The following is a 7,512-nucleotide window of genomic DNA, read 5'->3' as shown; positions in this document are numbered from 1 at the left end:
TCAAATAAATAAATAAAATCATAAAAAAGGAGTATGTGAGACTTTTATAGTTTTAGGATATAATTCACATACCATAAAATTCACCCTAGGTGTACAATTCGGTGGTCTTTTGTATATTCACGAAGTTGTGCAACCATCGCTAGAACATTAACTCCAAAACATTTACATCACCCCAAAGAGAAGCCCTATACCCATTAGCAGTCTTTCCCCACTCCCTCCTTCAGCCAGTCCCTGGCAACCATTCATCTACTGTTGAGTCTCTCCAGACTTGCCTATTCTGAACATTTTAAACAAATGGAATCATACAGCATAGGCCTGGGTGTCTGGCTTCTTGAACTTACTGTAATGTATTCAAGGTTCATCCAGTGTTGGAGCATCTACTGGTACTTTATCCCTTTTTATGGGTGAATAATATACCACTGTATGGGTATATCCCCCTTTTTAATCCATTCATCTGTTGATGGGCACTTGGGTTCCACCTTTTAGCCATTATAAAGAAGAGTGTAGGAGTAGGGGCACCTGGGTGGCTCAGTTAAGTGTCCGACACTTGGTGTTAGCTCAGGTCATGATCTCATGGGTTGTGAAACCCAGCCCCCCATCGGGGGGGGTCCACGCTCGGCAGGGAGTCTGCTTGAGATTCTCTCCCTTTACCCCTCCCCCCACTCACGCACGCATGCTCTCTAAAATAAATAATTTAAAAAAAAAAAATAAATAGGAATAGTGCTGCTGTGAACATGTATTTCTTCCCGTATCTGTTTTCAATTCTTTCGGGTGTATACAGAGGAGCAGAAGGGCCCGGTCATATGGCAACTCTGTTTAACGTTTTGAGGCACTGCCAAAGCTTTCCAAAGGGGCTGCCCCGTTTTCAACTCCCATATAAAGCACTGTCTTTGTATTACTTTTTGTAACTTTTTAAAAGTCTGAAATTGTTTCAAAGTGGAAAGCTTAAAAAAAAAAAAAAGACTACAGCCAGTTTGCTGTGTCTTTTAGGAAGAGCCAACGCACCAATGTTCATCCCTTTTGGGGGGGTTGAGAAGATTGAGAAAAAGTGAGAAAACAAGCCCCCCCCCCCCATCATTTCTACCTTGAATCTTGCTTTGGGGATCAATTCAATACTGGTCCATGAAATGAAAACCTGACCGTGTAAGGAGTTCTTCACAGCTGGCCCCATTGTCAACACTCTCTTTTTTTTAATGACAAAGGGGCTCAAAGAGCATTACAAGTATGGGAAGGAGGTGGGAGAAAGAAACTGTGCTTTTGATAATTAGGAGGTATTAAATATAACCATGCTACCTAGAGACCTTTATCACTCTTCCAAGGATGTCAAATACCTCAAGGACAAGGGGCTTTCTCTCCCAGGACACAGGGTCCAGTGGTTTCGGTGCAGAATTAGAGAATACAACTGATGGGTGGGTAAGAAGCCGAAAGACACACATGCACACACACAAAAAATACAATCTTTTGAAAGCTCCAAGTCATTAGCTTTATTTTTATTGAATTCAGCACAGGGTGACAAAACTCCATTATTATCACTATAGTCAACTATTACATACAGCCCTTTCCCCATAATTCACTTTCCATTTTAAATCTGTTAATTCATATTAATTAAAAATACATCATCTCTTACTAAAAATCTTCAAATTCATATACCCAAGGGTTTATAACTTCTCCTTGAAATTTTATATTCCTTTCTTATGGAGAATGGAAGGGTTTTCATTGCTGGGTCTTTTTTTATGTTTAGAGGATTACATTTATTTACCAGGAGCAGACAAACAAAACATAGTGTAAACATAGTTTAACAGAAGCTATTTCCATTCTCTTCTTCCCTTTCTCTTGCAAACTGGTGACTTATCTTTACAAGTTCTCTGTCATTCCATAAGATAGCTGCTCTTCTGGGGCGCCTGGGCGGCTCAGTCAGTTGAGTGTCCAACTCTCGATTTCGGCTCAGTTAATAATCTCAGGGTCAGGGCGCCCGGGTGGCTCAGTTGGTTAAGCAACTGCCTTCGGCTCAGGTCATGATCCTGGAGTCCCGGGATCGAGTCCCGCATCGGGCTCCCTGCTCAGCGGGGAGTCTGCTCCTCCCTCTGACCCTCCCCCTTCTCATGCTCTATCTCATTCTCTCTCTCAAATAAATAAATAAAATCTTTAAAAAAAAATAATAATCTCAGGGTCATGAGATCGAGCCCCATGATGGGCTCTGCACTCAGTGGGGAGTCTGCTTGAGATTCTCTCTCTCCCTCTCCCTCTGTCCCTTCTCTCTCCGCCCCCCACCTCTCTTTCCCTCTCTCTGGGAAATAAATCTTTGAAAAAAAGAAAGCTGCTCTTCTGGTTTCATAAGAGATGGGGAACGGTGGTAAAAAAAAAAATCCAGTTTACTTGAATTCCAGAGTTCACTTTAGGGAGCAAATGATGGAGTGGAAATGTTGGGGCAGAGTGAGAGAGATGGATTCCAGGGAGAATGAGTCACTCACAGAAGTTACGGGGCTGTGGTAGAGGGAGAATAAAACTAAACAGGGTTGAGGGCGCCTGGGTGGCTCAGTCGGTTGGCTGTCTGCCTTTAGCTTGCTGGGATCAAGTCCTGTGTCAGACCCCTGCTCAGTGGGGAGTCTGCTTCTCCCTCTCCCTCTCGCCACCTCCTCCCCACTCATGCTCTCTCTCTCTCTCTCCTCTCACTCAAATAAATCTTAAAAAAAAAAAAAACTAAACTAAACCACGTTCCTGCATGTGGGCGAGAGGCCAAAATGAGGGACAGCGAGGTAGCAGGGCAGTGTGATTGGGGCCCATACGGGTGCTAGGCCCTGTGACAGTAATTACAACAGAAACCAAATACTAATTAATAACAACATGTAAGTGATCAATCTTTGAGAGTTGAGGCAGAGAGTAGGAAGGAAGGATGACATTACACCTTTTGTCTGGTTCACTGGGTTTCCTAGGCTGGTGTGTGAGAGCATGTTGGGTAAAATCGGAACAGAATCATTCTTTGCTAAGGTGATCAGCTGTCATGAGGTCTGTTCTCTGCTCTCTGTCCAATGTTGAAGCCCACTGGTTTACGCTTCTTGGGAAACAGTTATCCCAAACCCATACAGGTGAAGCTCTGAGGACACAACCATGGAGAACGTGTTTCCAGGTAGCCTGAAACCCAGCAGACAATGTAGCTGTTGCCCAAGAAACACAGAAATCTACATTGTATGCCAGGTTCACGCCCCAGACCTGGATGTTGGGCTTGCAAGTCCTCCCCCACACAGGATTTCAACACAACAGCCTGCTGCAAAGTTGCTGGTATTTACCATGTCTAGCACACTGGAAAGACAGGTCAGAATGCGCTGCTGGGACTTACCTACCAGACGTCTACAAGTGAAATTTCCTTAAGCTGTCATACCATCAAACGTTCTTATCTAATCACATTTAGAATGCCATTTAAAAGTCAAGAGATGGAAAGGGTGGATGGATGGATAGATGAGATAGATAGGTAGAGAAGTAGGTAGGTAGATAGTTGGTTTTGTGACCAGATGATACCTTCCACATGGGGAAAAGAGGCGGAAAAAAGAAAAGAAAAATAATCTAAGATTCCTCCTTCTTGTGGTCTATGGATTCTTCCTTCTTGTGGTGCTGAAATCAAATATACCTCATCATTCACAAACCGTGATGGTTCCCACACTCCAGCTATGTGTGTGTACGTGAATGTAAACCAAGGTAAAGCTTTAATTATTAAGGTCTTCGCAGTAGCCTCACTCAGGACACTGTAACAGAGGCTTGAAGATGCCATCAGAGACCCAGTAGCCAGATGTAGCTACTGATTACAAAAGACAGGATCTACACTGGCTACTGAGCCATTGAGGGGACCTACACCTTCCGGCAGCTAGATGATGATCCGCAGCCTTCCGGGGGAGGGGCTCTGTGGAAGGAAAAGAGGAAAAACATCAATCCTGGAGACCTATGTGGAAATGGTATCACTAGATCTCAATTTCATATTTTCTTTATTGACATTCTGACAATAATCCCACGTATAGAGCTTTAAACAACCTCTAGCTTTATTTCCTCGGCGTGTATACTGATTTGAGTGATATGGAAGAAAGTGCCAGATACTCTCTCAGCTGCTAGAGATCCAGCAAACCAAACAAAACATGAAAATCCCTGCCTTTCTGGAGTGTACATGATTGCGAGAAAAATCTACAACTGGTTATTTGGCATGTTTTTGCAATAAAATGTTATATATGAAAAACAGAGAACTGAGCAAATAAGAAAAAAACCCAACCCACCATTTTATTGTGGCCTTGGAGCACTCTTTGTTTGCTTTATGCCACTTGAACTTGGCTAATCTAGCCATGATGCACATACATAAAATACATGGCAGTAAAAAAAAAAAAAAAAAAAAGTTATTTCCCCGCTATAAATTGAGGATGATACAATTATTTCTCTGAAATGTCTGAAACACCAAAGGAAACTGCAGAAAAGATATGCCACAAAGTATTCAAGGCAGCAGTTCACCACAATGTCAGTTTCGAGCCTTCCTCCCATAAGCCAGTGCAGGTAAGCATCCTCTCCATTGATTCATTCATTCACTCATTCATTCACCCCAGAAATGCCTACTGAGTGCCTTTTCCGTACTTTATGCCAGGCACTGGGGATGTGGCCGTGCCTGAAGTCAAAGATTTAAGGTGTGCGTAGGCAAAGGCAAAAAAGAAACTCAATTGATAAGGTAGGATTATTTCACAGAGGAATGCCACAGTGAAGAGGAACGCTATTTTCATAGGTACTCAGGGAAAGCCTCGCTGTGGGTGTGACATTTGAGCAGCTTCCTGAAGGAGGAGGAGGAGAACGTTGTCACATACCTGGGGTGAGAAAGAACACTGCAGAGGGAGGCGAAAGTCAGAACAAAGGCCCCAAAGCAGCACAAAGCCTGGTGTCTTCGAGAAGGCATTCTTGTATTAGCACATGACCACTGTGGCCAATTATTATGTTTGACTTTTAAGATTATTCTAGAATGTAAATGACCACACGACTTTGCTCTGAGTATGCGTTTTCGACTCCTACCTTTGTAGGAATTTGTAGGCTTTGGCTATCACTTGGAAAAGATTTAGGAAAGTGATCATCAACTGGAAGAAAGGCTACACTTAGAACTTGACTGGACAGGTCAAATATTTGTTGCCAAGAAAAGTGCCTTTAAAAAAACTGTTGTTAGCTATAAGAAAAAATGACCAGCTTTCTGGGAGCTCTGAATATATACATTTTAAGGGAATTATTTAACTATTTAATCGCAGATGTCTAATTTTAAGAGAGAACCTACTTGCCAAGTTATAATAATAGTGTTTCATCAGGTGGTTAGATCTTAGGGGAGGAGGCTGAAATTTACAAGGTGAAGTAGGTTTTTGTTTGATTGCTTGGTTTTTTTTTTTTTCTCTTTTTAAATAAATTAAAACCAATTCCATCTATGAAGTACATTTTGGCATTGCCTGAAAGCCTGGGCATACCTACCAAAGTAGAAATAAAGACTGCTTGTGCAGGTTTGGCTGATACCCTCAATGTAAAACAAAGCATTTATAGAACACGCCAATTTACATTTCATAAACCACTAAAACTAAATGTTCATAACTCTACTTTTATGAATGAGACTGCAATTACAATGAAACAAGGGTTTAGTTTGGTTAGTTTTAATGCCAAAATCCAAAGGATTATCTTTTATAAGTTTTGGTCTAGATTTAAATTAGAAGAATGGTGTTTTTAATTGTTAAAGCTTGCCCGGCCTATCCTCCAAATGTCCTTACATTTAAAGAACTATAAAGTTAAGATGGTCTTTTCCCCCTACTTCTAAACTTATCTAGGTAATACGAAAGGAAAACCTGTAAATAAGATTTTATTAGAGGCGGTGCCATAGATTAGTGTCAACCACCAACCAATAAACACACATTTTTCAACTTTATTAAAATACACAACAGAATATCTAAAGAATACACTATAGCAAAGACTATTAACCAATAACACATTTCCAACGTTTAGAAGTCATAGTCAAAGAAAAGCAATCAGGTCCAACTAAAAATGTCACATTATGTAACTCCATTATCTAACAATTAAGAAGCCAGCTCAGCCCCAGGGCCGGGTAACAAAATTATAACCAAGGTACTTAGCTGCCCAGTTTCATTCGTGGTGCAAACAAGCAAAACAAAGACAGTAATTTTTAAAAATTCTGTCCATTCTGGCTACAGACCATTTATTCAAGGTACGCAGAATGGGAAAGAGAGCAAGAAGAAGCCTGCCACCTGCTGTTGAAAAACCTGCCTGGAACTGGGATAAAGACCATTTCTTGAAATGTTAACCTAGAATCTGAAGAGCTTCCCCTCCAGAATTAGAACAGGGGTGACCTATAAACCAAATCAAGAAGTAAAGAAACCCGCTGATGTTTAAAGCTAAGATGACAGATATAAAATGGCATTCTCATCAAAGTTCCACTGGAAATGAAAGAAATGTGGTTTCGTGGGTCATTCAACCCAAGAAGAGTAGATTTTACCCTGTCTTTTTAAGGGATTATTGGGACAATGCTATTTGACCCCCTCCCAAAGTATCACTGACTTTAGAAACTGTAGTTTGGGGAAAGAAATGTTGACCCCAAGCACTGTACGTGGAAGTCAATGGAGAGGGATGAACAATGTCAGAGCACAGCCAGAATGTTCACTTTCCCAAGTCAAAACTGTCAAGTTGGGCTCCAGATGTCCCCTCTGACCCCCATCCATGAGATCTCACATATTTTAGGGCATGTACCAGCGGCTTTCTGTAACTCAATAGGAGTACAGACCAACTTTGAAAATATTATTTATGGATTTGACAGAACACACCCCAGAATGCTATCCTAACCAAGTCAGAGTTTACTTTAGAAGCGAATAAGAATGGGGCGCCTGGGTGGCTCAGTTGGTTAAGCGACTGCCTTCGGCTCAGGTCGTGATCCTGGAGTCCCGGGATCGAGTCCCGCATCGGGCTCCCTGCTCGGCGGGGAGCCTGCTTCTGCCTCTGACCCTCCCCCCTCTCGTGTGCTCGCTCTCTCTCATTCTCTCTGTCTCAGATAAATAAATAAAATCTTTAAAAAAAAAAAAGAAGCGAATAAGAATGGTCTCCCATGGGGTAGATCTCCTGCTAAGTGTTCTGACCCCCCCCCACACACACACACACAAGGGAACTTCAGGAAGTGTCGGACAGGCCTGTCACACCTTGATTGTGCTGACAGCATCATGGATGTTTGCATTACGTTCAAACGCATCAAACCGCACATATTAAATATGTACAGTTCTTTGTATACCAATTATACCTCAATAAAGTCGTTTGCAAGAAAACAAAACAACTAACAAACTGCCTCCCACGTGGTTAAGAACAAAAAGTCTCCTTAACTCAACTATCGCCCCAGAAAGAAATGCACACATATACACAGTGTGCCACGGGGTGAAATGATGTCAGAGGAAAAACCAACCTTTTAAATACAGGTGACTAATTCAAGTACGTTCTTGTGAACTTGGGATTCCTTTC

At 41.9% G+C, this 7,512-nt stretch overlaps 1 long non-coding RNA gene across 1 annotated transcript in view; it reads right to left on the bottom strand.

Moving 5' to 3' along the window:
- Window positions 1–1,475: 1,475 nt before the first annotated feature.
- Window positions 1,476–7,512, bottom strand: part of LOC145717862 (uncharacterized) — a 98,370-nt gene continuing 92,333 nt past the window's right edge. Inside the window, exon 7 of the long non-coding RNA XR_014141346.1 lies at window positions 1,476–3,895. This is a non-coding gene — a long non-coding RNA (uncharacterized LOC145717862). The remainder of the gene's footprint in view (window positions 3,896–7,512) is intronic.

This window comes from Leptonychotes weddellii, chromosome X, assembly GCF_054177405.1.
Source record: "Leptonychotes weddellii isolate Sample4059 chromosome X, ASM5417740v2, whole genome shotgun sequence".
Taxonomy (NCBI): Eukaryota; Metazoa; Chordata; class Mammalia; order Carnivora; family Phocidae; genus Leptonychotes; species Leptonychotes weddellii.
The sequence above is the reverse complement of the archived record's forward strand: the minus strand, read 5'-3'. Positions and strand labels throughout refer to the sequence as shown.